Here is a 12,163-nt window from a genome sequence, read left to right as displayed (position 1 = left end):
GTAGCCAGCGTAGGTTGAGATATCTTAACCCGTTAGATTAGGGTTGATGAGGTGGCTTAACCCATCAGTTTAGGGTTCCCACCGTTCTCATTGGGTACCCGCCAGATAAGGGTCACTCACAGGTTGTCCTTACCCGTGGCACAGTATTGACACCCCTCCAAACGGGGCAAAGATTGGACCCCAGCTTAGCCATAACGGCATACATGAGGCATGTCGGTTAAATACTACTTCCCACAGTTTTAGTATCAGTCTCAGTAAAAGAACTTAGGGCGTTCTTCAGATTTCAATATATACAGGACTGTCAGATACAGTCGTCCATGTTGTCAGTTTCAGTATCAGTCATGACAATTATCAGTAAACCATGTATTAACTTACAGGTCATGCTATCACGTATTCATGGTCCTAGTTACTATATATGTGTGTTTGCACTCCTACATTTATATTAGTCAGTCAGTGTTGTTCATCTATGAAACCCTTTATGTTCAGCCTACCTTTCTCATATACTCAGTACTCCAGTTGAACTGACGCATTTGTGCTATGGTGCTTTCTTTTCATGTTACACCATAGGTTCCAAGACACGAGCTCCAGCCCAGCAGTAGCGGTAGCATTCCAGTCGTAGAGACACAGTGAGTCCTCATTGATTCGAGGACAATATGATTTGATTCATTTATTTATTTCTTCAGTTTAGTTTTACGGAGTTAGTTGAAGACATGTTTCTTCAACTCCTTATTCAGACAATTTAGAGGCTTTCAGATTTACGTTCAGATTGAGTTGTTTTGGGTATTTTCACCCTCATGATTGTATTCAGTTGAACCTTATGGCCTTATAGTTCTATGTATTCCGCATTATTATATCATGATTTGCAGTATACAGGTACAGATATTAGTCATGGGTTAGCTTGTGGTCCCTCGGGGTCATGAGCACCGTGTAGCATTCCGGTTCAGCGAATCGGGGTGTTACATTATTCTTCTCAACAAACATGTCAATGGTTAGACGTAAGGAGCAATTTTGAATCCAGTAGCAATAGCAAGAGTTTTGAGTTCTTTCAACAGATGGACCATCTATTGAAATAGATTGGTCATTGGTTGGGTTTTTGTAAGTAGATTATTCATCTGTTGCAATAGATTTGTCATTTGTTGGAGGAACACATTCCAATTTGATGAATTATTATGCTCTTCCAGCTATCCATCTGTTGCAACAAATGGGTAATCTGTTGAAAATAATTTTTTGGTTTGTTGTATTTAGTTTCCGTTTTGCCTCTTTTTATTGATGCACAAGTTATTAAAAAAGATATTTTATATAATAAATGATAACATTTACGTTCATAATAATGAGTTAAATATATAAAAGTTCATAACAAACAACAACACAAGTTTTTCCTACTACAACGATCATGGTGGATTATGATCCAGGTATGTAGTTCTTTTGTGGCCAGTGTTCTAACATACGGAGCACTTATTTTTCTTGATGGAAATGATTCTCCTACTTCACGCCTCCTCTTATATGGCCTTCTTCCCGATTTGATGGTGCTTGGGTTACCCCAAAAGCTCTATAGGAACAACCCAAGATTTCTCTGCGGGCACCGAATTAACATTCTCACTATATGCCATTATATATTTTCCATCGAATAATATAAAAGGGAGCACTCATAAATTTTAGTTCCATATTATGCATCGTATCGAGCTCGAACCGTTGTCATACCATGTGGACAGGGTATTTTGTCTAAGTCAAAAACTCTGCACGTATAAGATCTTGTTTGAAGATTGACCGTGGCAACATCACCATGACTGTCGATACTAAACTTGTAATCTTCTATTTGTTGAGCAAATAACCTATTCCTCAGATTGATGTTTGTTGATATTATTTTTTCTGCTTCTAGAACAAATTTGGTTTATGCGTTCTCGAACTCCATACGCCTTTCGTGAAAAAAATTTTCATACTTCTGATTTATTATATCAAATAGAGCCATAATGGGAAATTCACTTTGATCACCAAACAATTAATTCACCGATTAAACTATGTATGATGTCATAATATTGTACGACATCATACTAAACTTGTAACTCAAACAAAACATTAAATTCATAAGAATGTACCTATTTGCCAGACAGAATGTCTGGCTCCATCTCTCAAAACTAACACGTACAGATGTTCTGCTGCCTTGGGATGCATATCCGTTATTTGATTGAAATGATCTAAAAACTCTTCTCTATTATATGCTCTAACTGCTCTATAAGAAAAGGTCACTACCCTTTCATTGTGAAAGTTGTTCTGAATATTATCTTCAAGATGCCTTATGCAACAACCAAAGTGAGCTAATGTATAGAAAATTGAACTCGTCTTTGGAATACTTGGATGCCTATCTGAAACAAAACATAACTCTTCGTTATCTTTGATAAAGCTTTACATCTTTTCAAATCAATATTCATAAGATGCATCACATTCCTTGTTTGCTACACAAAAGCGACAGAAAAGATGTGATTCTCTATATCCTGCGCCACCGCCGCTAGCAAAACTCCATTATACGTTCTCCTCAAGAAGGTCCCCTTGATGACTATGACTTTTCTCAAATATTGAAAACCTTGAATCCAAGCACCATAGGATACAAAAAAGTACTTGAACCTTTCATTTTCATCAACATGCAATGCCATATTACTTTTGAGATTCGTGGACTAAAGTACGTAACAATAGGCATCGAGGACTCCATACCCATGCTCGTGTTTCCCCCTAACCAAGTCCTTGGAATCCCCATGGCTGTATATATCTTCCAATAACTGACCATGACACCTAATTTTGTAAGGAGTTGATTGGGCATTTCCCTTGTAGAAGGGCCTTTGCCATTGGGGAAGCTATTCTTCAAATATTGACCGAGGACCTTTGTCGTGGCGTGAGGATCTTTTCCCGAAATGTGCTTTGAACCACATATGTGATACTTTTCATACTTATAAATAACGAATTTGTCAGAACTTAAGTATGTTACCGCTCTCAACCACCACTTGCAGTTCGGATTAGCACATCTGAAGCAAAAGACTTTACTCGAATTAATCACCTTTATTATTCTGAATTTTTTTCCAAGCAAGCAATAAACAGAGAAGTAGATAGTTCGTCCTTATCCTTGAATGACATTCCCTTGTAAAAGCCATTTTTCGTCTTGACAATTGCCAGACTGTGTCGATTGAGAAAAATTGCCCACCATATTGCTCGCAGCAATGGGCGTCGGTGTTTGATCATTATCTAGAATATTCATGTCCAGATCATCCAACTTATCATCAAAGATTTCTTATTGTTCTTCTTCTACTACATTCTGGTTCTCATTCTCTCTCTATTTTTCAACCACGTACACCCTTAACACCAGTCTGGCTGAATCACTAAGATAAGCATGCAACCAAACATGATCGGTTATCTTGAAAGGTAGATATTTTCACTAAGAGAGAGAAAACAACAATGGATGAGAAGAGAGAGAAACAATCATTTTTTCCCTCCATTTCCTATTATATTAGGTTAACATTTGGATCAATTTAAATACTTGTGGGCTATTCTCAAACTTTTCCAACTTTCTTAATCCATAATAAAGTAATTTTCACCTACACTCAATTATTAAGACTTGAGTCACCTACACCTTATTTTGAAACTCTTTTTTCACTGTTAACAAAATGCCCCGGGTTATTTACCCATCACCATCAAGGACAATAATTAGCTTCCAACATAGTCATATTCTAATACCTCTTTAAACTTCAAATTCTAAAAAGTAGTTATTGTAGCATTAGACGTTGTAGCACTATCAAGGATGGCAATGCTGATATACTAGGACCTCCAGATCTTAATCCAGAAAGGCTATGTGTGGATGATGAGCTACTATGCAGACTGTTATATTGATTACTATGTTGTCTATTATGTTGACTTGTCCTTCATGGGAAGAAGAGACGTAGAACTGTTCAGATGACGATTGCGTGAATAATGTAATTGGTAGTTAAATAATCAACCTAGGATGAGGGGGAATATTTATAGTAGTTGGTGGAGGAGTTGTGGTAACAGGTGGTGGTGTATATTGACCTGTAAGAGAATTATCAAGTCTTTTCTTGCTTTTCTTATACCATCCATTACCATTACCCTTTAATGTCATTAATTTTCTTTACTAACCACCTAGAAAAGAAAGAACAAACAAATTAGCAAACAACCTATTTCTCAGAAAAGAAAAATTAGACATACAAATTAATTGTGTAACGAATGATAGGAAATAATTACTTTGTGCTTGCAAGGGACAAAAACTAAGATTTCTCAACCACTGACAATTACAACATTTATGATTTTCCATCATTTCAAAAATCTTAACATAATGTATAAATGCAGTATAGTTAAGTAGTACCAATTGAACCAAACAGACAACACATATACTACAAAAATTCACCACTACTATTTAATCAAACAACCAGCAATGTTCTTACTACCACTAAAAATGTTATCGAAGAAAAGACACCATATTGTCAAGTAAAATAGCAAAAGGCAGCAACTAAAATACAATTTAAGATCATGTTACTACACATTACTACTATTAATAACAACTCAATCCTCCTTGCTTGATTCATAGTCATTCATCAATTCCTCCTTGTCGCTTGATTCATAGTCATTCATTAATTAGTTGTTCGACATAAAGTAGTTGTTGAATAATCATTCTTTGTGACTTTGTCGAACAACTACTATTCAAGGTCCTTACATAGATAGACATTGAATGATTATTGCCAATACAAATATACTCACGTATAAAAAGGTAGGACCTCAAGACAATTTAATAATACATGTGTTGTAGCTACCTTAAGCTCCACCTCATTCAAATACCGAAATGGACTAAGTTTTGGGCTTCCTTAACTTGGTTGATTAAATATTGAAAATGATAGTGTTGAAAGATTTTACTGTGGCCATCATCATGTCTATTAGGTCTGTTTCACAGACATGGAACATCATGTTCAAAAGAATATGAACAAAATAAAGAGGTCTCTTTAGCCAAATAAACCTTACATATGATCCCTCAATTCGAAATCTATTTTTTATGGTCTGCTTATATTTGCCAACAATCCTGCATAGTATGATCTTTTAGATGAAATAATGTTTAGTTAAAACACATGTAGGTAAATGTTAAAATTAATTACCTATCAAGGGGATACATCCATCTACACTGAATAGGCTCTCTAAGTCATGGCGCTCACATAAGGTGAATTAGAAGATGCTCAATAATATCAAAAAAATCAAGAGGAAAATTTTTTGCCAACTTGTTTATGGTTAAGCGAATGTTGATATCCATCAAAGATAAGTTCTCCTCCCTTAATTTGTTAGAACATAAATCTTTAAAAAATAATCTTATCTCTGTTATGGGCTTTCATATTCTATCGGGCAATGAACTGAAAGCAATAGGAATCAATGACTCCATGAAAATGTGATAGTCACGGTTCTTCATAGACGTCAACTTCCCTTCTTTCATGTTAACACACCTAGATAAATTTGATGCATATCCATCTGGCATCGTCAAATTCTTAACCCAATCACAAATCACTCTTCTATTATCCAAAATGAATGTGTAAATTACCTTGGATTTCTAAATCTTATTGTTTAAGTATGTCAGGTACAACTCACTGTGCCTACAATACTCCTTTAAGTCCATCCTGACCTTCAAGTTATCTTTTGTTTTGTTACTTACATCCATCACTATATTAAATAAGTTGTCAAAAAAGTTTTTCTCAATATGCATAACATCCAGATTATGAGGCAGAAGATTATGATCCTAGTAATTTAACTCCTAAAATATGCTTCATTTAGTCCAATTATATGTAACAATAACCAGGTATCCTGGATGGTGGAGGCTCTATTACCTTAGGCAGATTTCCTACTCTATCCCAAATTTCTTCTCGCGACAAGGTTGGCAGTGGCTCCTCAAAATTAGACTTATTCTTCATAAAATCACAAGTATTTCTCCTAAACTCATGTACCATTGGCAAGAATCGACCGTGCCAGTCGAACCATGAGTTCTTATCCCTATTTTTCAAAGTGAATGCTTTTGTGTCTTCACACAACAAGGGCAAGCTAACTTCCCTGCAGTCGACACCCAAACAACATTCCATAAGCAGAAAAGTCATTTATAGTCCACATTAAAACAACACGTAATCTAAAGTTTTGTTTGATTGATACAGCATATGCTTTCACATTTTCCTGTCACAATATGTTCTACTCATCAATTAATAACTACAGATACACATCAATTGAAACTTTTGGATTGTGAGAACCTGGAATAATGCAAGTTAGAAATACATACAAACTTGTCATACACAACTTGGGAGAGAGATTATATGGAGCCATAAACACTATCCAACATGATTATGGTGTATATGAGACAGAAAATGAGTGAATCAATCAGTAGATAATCCCAACCAAATATTTCTTGGTTCATGTCACTACCCGAGGATACCCCCTAATCATAACATGGTGCTTATGGCCACAAGTGACCCCAAGCTAACCCATGATCTAGTACCTGTTGTGAGCACTGAATAAAAATATTAATGGGATAACATGTGAGGAAAATAATCTAATAAAATATTGGTACGATGTAATACTAAAATATAATTCAACATGACTGAAGCAACTAAAAAGATTGAAAACTAATTGATTGTCTATCTGTCTGAAAGCTTCTAAAATTACAAGGAGATGATGGGACAAACTCCCAACTAACTCTGACTGACTGAAGATAAAGAGATTCTAAAATGACGGTAATAAAATACCATGTCCTCGATGGATGAGGACTTACCACTACTGCTACTGGGTAATGATGAATTGTCTAAGGATGGTCGAGGAACTAAGCGTCTGAACCTATGTTATAAGACAATACAACGCAAAAATAAAGTATGTGGTCAGTACTTTGAATGTACTGGTACATAAAGTAAGGACTAACTAAAATACATATGGCAACCGAACATAGATGCATAAATATATAAAACTGAGAATGAAAGACCAAATAAGGCATGAGCTAAATTTAATTTGTAAAACTGACTGACTAAATAACTGAGAATCTGACTACTTGATCAAGCAAACCTGAACTGATATAGATCGAGTACTGACTGAAATTGTGGGATCTATTATGTAACCGATATTCCCTATCTGAGATGATCGAGTTCCAACCTGTAACCCTAGTTGAAAGGGTGTCAGTATCTTGCCACAGGTACTAACTGGTTGTGTGGATCTACTAAACTAGTGTCCGAAAAAACTAGGAAGTCACCCTCTCCTAGCAGGTGCCCCTAAGAGAATGTCAACCATCAACTGGCAGGAAGACCTCTCAAAACCTATGTTGGCTACATAGTTCTGAAACTCAAGGATTGCTACTAAAGTCACACCCTCTACTGGTAAGTGAGCCCCTATCCCTGGGTCCGCTCAGTGCTAATCCTACTCCCAACTAAACTGACAATATTTCTAACTAAGTTCAACTAAATATCTCAACTAATAATGCTCAACATAATCGTAACAAACTGAGTATGACAATAAAATCATGAATGGACGGACTCATTACTTGAAAAGTCTGAAATGTAAGTAAACATATAAGTATCGGGTGTTCATAACCTGCTAGCCCTGAATAATTACAAAATTCGATAACAAAACTTGAAACAGTGACATAAATTCCCAATTTAAAGACCCAAAACATAATACGTGTCACCAAACTGATAAAGTCCATGAATTTGAATATATAAATGTATTAAACTCGAGAGGATAAAAATTTCACATGGTTTAATTCATAATTTGATAATTTGACATGGGAGCAATTGAATATGAATGCGTAATTGAAATTCAAAACATGAAGTAATCTAATTTTGATGGGAAAAACATATTGACATGGCTTGAATTCAAATTTTTAAGATAACATGAATTAAATTCATGGTTTACATGGATAATTTAATAAAAGAAGATTAAAAATTCATACTTGAACAAAAAGGAAATTTTTGAAACTCAATGGGTGAAAGGAACCCATTGATAAATACCCCACATACCTGAATGTTGAAGCCTTGGATAAATTTCTTGGTATTGAACTTGAATTTGATGAACCCTAGTTGGTTTTGGGAAGAAAAATTTTGCCCTTTTGCTTTGTGATGGATAATTTCTGAGTAATGATAGGTTAGGGTAGTATTTACGCTTGATAATTGTTGTTTGGAGGGTGAAACGACATAGTTTTGGGTTAAAAGAGTGGGAAAAGACCAAAAAATCATTAGAAATCATCTGGAAGACGTCTAGAAGTCATCCCGACGAGTTTGTCCACGACTCATAAGTATTGGGTACGAGCGGTGTCATGAGTCAACACCAGGAACCCAGATTTCGAACCTTACTACCGTGCTGACGACTTTTCCTGACAACTCGTAGGGTCTGCTTACAAGTCGTCATCAGGAGTCGTAACCACTGGCAGCTTTGACAGTGCTTTAGTAATTTGGCCATAACTTTTTACCCCGATATTATATTAAGGTAAAATTGATATTGTTGGAAAGATAATTCAATTATCTATTTGTTAGTGGGTCTTGAGCTCAAAAATTCCCAGTATACCCAAAGTTATACTCATTTGAATCTAACCATAGTTATATTCTTTACAAGAATTTAATTTATATGGGATATTTCGACTTGTCTATAAGTTTGGAGATATTTAGGGTCTTAGTATACGTCCAAGTCACTTGTAAAACTACCAAAACATGAGGCTTGATACTTAAATCCTTTACTAGTCAGGCTACAAGTTTACATAATGACTCGTAATGTCAGAATACGAATCGTATACTAGACTCGTAAGCACTGGGTTGAATTGTTTTGGATTACATACTATTGTGACTACGAATCCCTTCATACGACTCGTGGCTATTGATTACGAGTTTTAGTGAGTAGTCATAGTCACTGAACTTGAGTAGTTCATTGGAGTGGCTACGACTCACTCGTGACGACTCATAACAAGTGGTTACGATTTGTTACCTTGAGTTGTAGCCATGGCAGTTTATTAGGCCATTAAGGGAAATCTTCCATAACCTTTTGCCATGACCTCAGATTATGACAAGGCTTGAAGTTTTGGAAAGATAACTTTGTGGCCTATCTGTAAGGATCTAGATCTTGAAAATTTTGAGGTATTACAGTTCACTAACAAAATATGTATACAAACTATCAAAATGCTTCCATGCTTCTCCATTTGACGGATGACATAAACACCTGGTGGTCTTTTATGTTCGTAGTGCCATCTCATATGAGGGGCAGAGCTCATTGATACATACAACCTTTTTAACCATGGTATAAGTGGTAAGTAATGCATCGACTTCATGTTGCGTTCAAATACACACGCAAGTTTACGCGACCATATAAGTAATATAGTGACTTAGATAGTCGGATATCGTTCCCACGAGGACTATGCAACTAGCAATTCAACCAACTTTAGTTTTAGACAAGGAAATTTTAAGTGTTGTAAAGTATCAAGATGATTTTTAAGTTTTGAATAAAAATGTAAATTAATAAATAAAAAATAACAAATTGTGACAATAGCAAAGCAAGCAACGGTTGTAAACAGTAATGATGAGAATTCCAGGGTTAAGGCGCATCTAATAATCCTACAATTCTCTATTCTTATCGCTTTCTAGTTAGTTATCGGGCTATTGCTTCACACGATTTATGGTATGATCTTGGTCTCCCGACCTCAAATCTTCTATCTATCTGAATATCACAACTACATCAACTAAAAGAGATGCAACAATTCATCTAGATTCATACAGCTATCTCCATGCAATTGAACCAAACAAGACTTCTAGGTATATCTCTATCCTAGATGCTAATTCAAATCCTCTATTTAATGAAAAGATGAGAACCTTGCTCCTTAATTTCTTCGTTCTATTCCGCGATTCTCCTTCGGGATTCACATAGAAATATGGATTTATTCTAATGGTGGCCACTCATCAAAATAGTAAGCTTAAGAAATTAAGAATAACCCCTACGATAATCCAACAAGAAACGATGATAAATAATATAAAAAAGTATCATGTTCTTGGCCTCAACCCCAGAACAAGGGTGTTTAGCGACTCATGTTTGAATTCGACATCAAAAATAAGTAATTAATCATACCAAAAATTAATCTTGAAGTAAAGAAGTTCAAAAGAAATTCTAAGAACCCTAAAAGATAGATTTTTGTGCTTTTTCGCTGCAGCTATACTTTCCAAAGTGTCCCCCAACTGTTAGTAAATTTTTACTTTTATAGCTGAGCTAAATAAACCCATTTTAGCTCTCACCGTGTCGCGATAGCCTTCCCGTCGCCATTCTCACCGCGATGAGGTGCATTCACGGTAAGACTTTGCTTTGTGACAATTATGGATTGGACCCTCACCGTGACGCGGTGGAAACGCGGTGAGGTACTGGATAGTGACAATTGCCTATTTTGCCTCCACCACGATGCGATGGGCTTCAAAACACGAGCACGGGTGATTATCTCTTCACCGCGACATAGTGACTTCCTGAAAGAAACTTTTAGAGCTTTTTCCTTCCTTATTTTATTTCCAAACCATGTTTTAATGCCTCCATTGGTCCTTTCATCATCATACCTCCTTAATGCGTCCTATCACGTTCAATTCCATCAAAATTTAATCCTGCACACACTAATTATATCTATTAGATAAGGAACACACTTATAGCTAAATTTTAATTGGAATAACGCCTTTTCTATCTCAGAACAAGTCTAAATATGGATAAATATCGGTGATTGGACATATAAATATGCCCAAGATCACCACCCCACACTTTGAACCTTGTTCGTCCTCAAACAATCACAAACATGATACCTAATTAAGCTTCACATCACAACTTAAGAGTTATACTTATGTTGGGCACTTAGAATTTATAACAATGACTCTTCATCTCAAAATATGTCAATACTTTTATGCACAAGAATAATTTGTTTCAAACCTCATCATCTCAATAGTGACATCCAATTTGTTGGTGAACTTAATCAAATCACTCAATCAAACAACACAATAAGTAATCCGGACTTTTATCCTCATGCACCCTCAAAACAAGAAAATTTCCCCACACCATTCATAATTTTTCAATATTTCTTATGAGGGGAATATCAAAATTCAATCACTCACTCTCAACAAAGAATTCATACATGATAGATAATGAACCATAAGCTTGCCCTTAGTGTACTATTCCACTAATAATTGGATGTTGAAATGAAGGATCAATTAGGTCTTCCATGGTTGCAATGTAGGCTGAGGAACATGTAGGAACTATTTAGGAAATAGTGACTAATCTCCCTAAGTGCTTTAATACATGTCAATCTTCAATCAAAATCACATTCTATCAACCCAATTTTCACCTTATTACCTTTACACATCATTTGTTTCACCCTATTCTCATTAAGCTCATTAACATAATCTATAGTGGGAACATTTTTATTTTACATTATGATTCAATTTCCAGTTCTTCTTCACACCCATTTACTATTACGCACCCCTATAATAGCCACCCTCAACTAAAGCAATTCGCCTTGGTTGAGGTGCACAATGTCCGAAACAGACCGGGGCCAAAACAGGTTCATTGTAACCCAACTAGGCAATAAAAAAAGCTGAACTTCCTTTAGAACAATTCCTTCAACTCCCAACCACAACAATTTTACACCAATAACTTACAATTTTGGAGCTTCACTTTTACCTTTTTCCTACTTCAATTTCACATTCCTTATTCAATTACTTTTTTATACTAAAGTGCTTAGGAGTTTTGGATCAAATTAAGGTCTATCAAATAAGGGATTAGGCCAAGTACAAGGCTACCAAAAATAATCAGGCTATAGGCTCAAAGGGGTTTACTAGGTACATGCATACAGGTAGGTAAATAAAGTCTTTACGATTCGGCTAACAAAGAAATGCCTAAATCACTTCCTACACCTGACACCCTTTATTTGACTTTGTAAACACACCGGAAAAGTTCTAGACATTCCTATACATATAGAATATAAACAAATACTCACACTCACGGTGCATGCAAGGAATCAAATTGGATCCTTACGGTTCCCGATTTTGTTCATTGTCAAATTCAACATTAAGCCAACAAATTGTATTACACCTATTGAGATTTATCATCTAAAAATAAATTCTTTTTCCTTTTGTTTCAAAACAAATTC

The sequence above is a fragment of the Capsicum annuum genome, chromosome 11, assembly GCF_002878395.1.
Source record: "Capsicum annuum cultivar UCD-10X-F1 chromosome 11, UCD10Xv1.1, whole genome shotgun sequence".
Lineage (NCBI taxonomy): Eukaryota > Viridiplantae > Streptophyta > Magnoliopsida > Solanales > Solanaceae > Capsicum > Capsicum annuum.
This window is presented reverse-complemented; position numbering follows the sequence as displayed.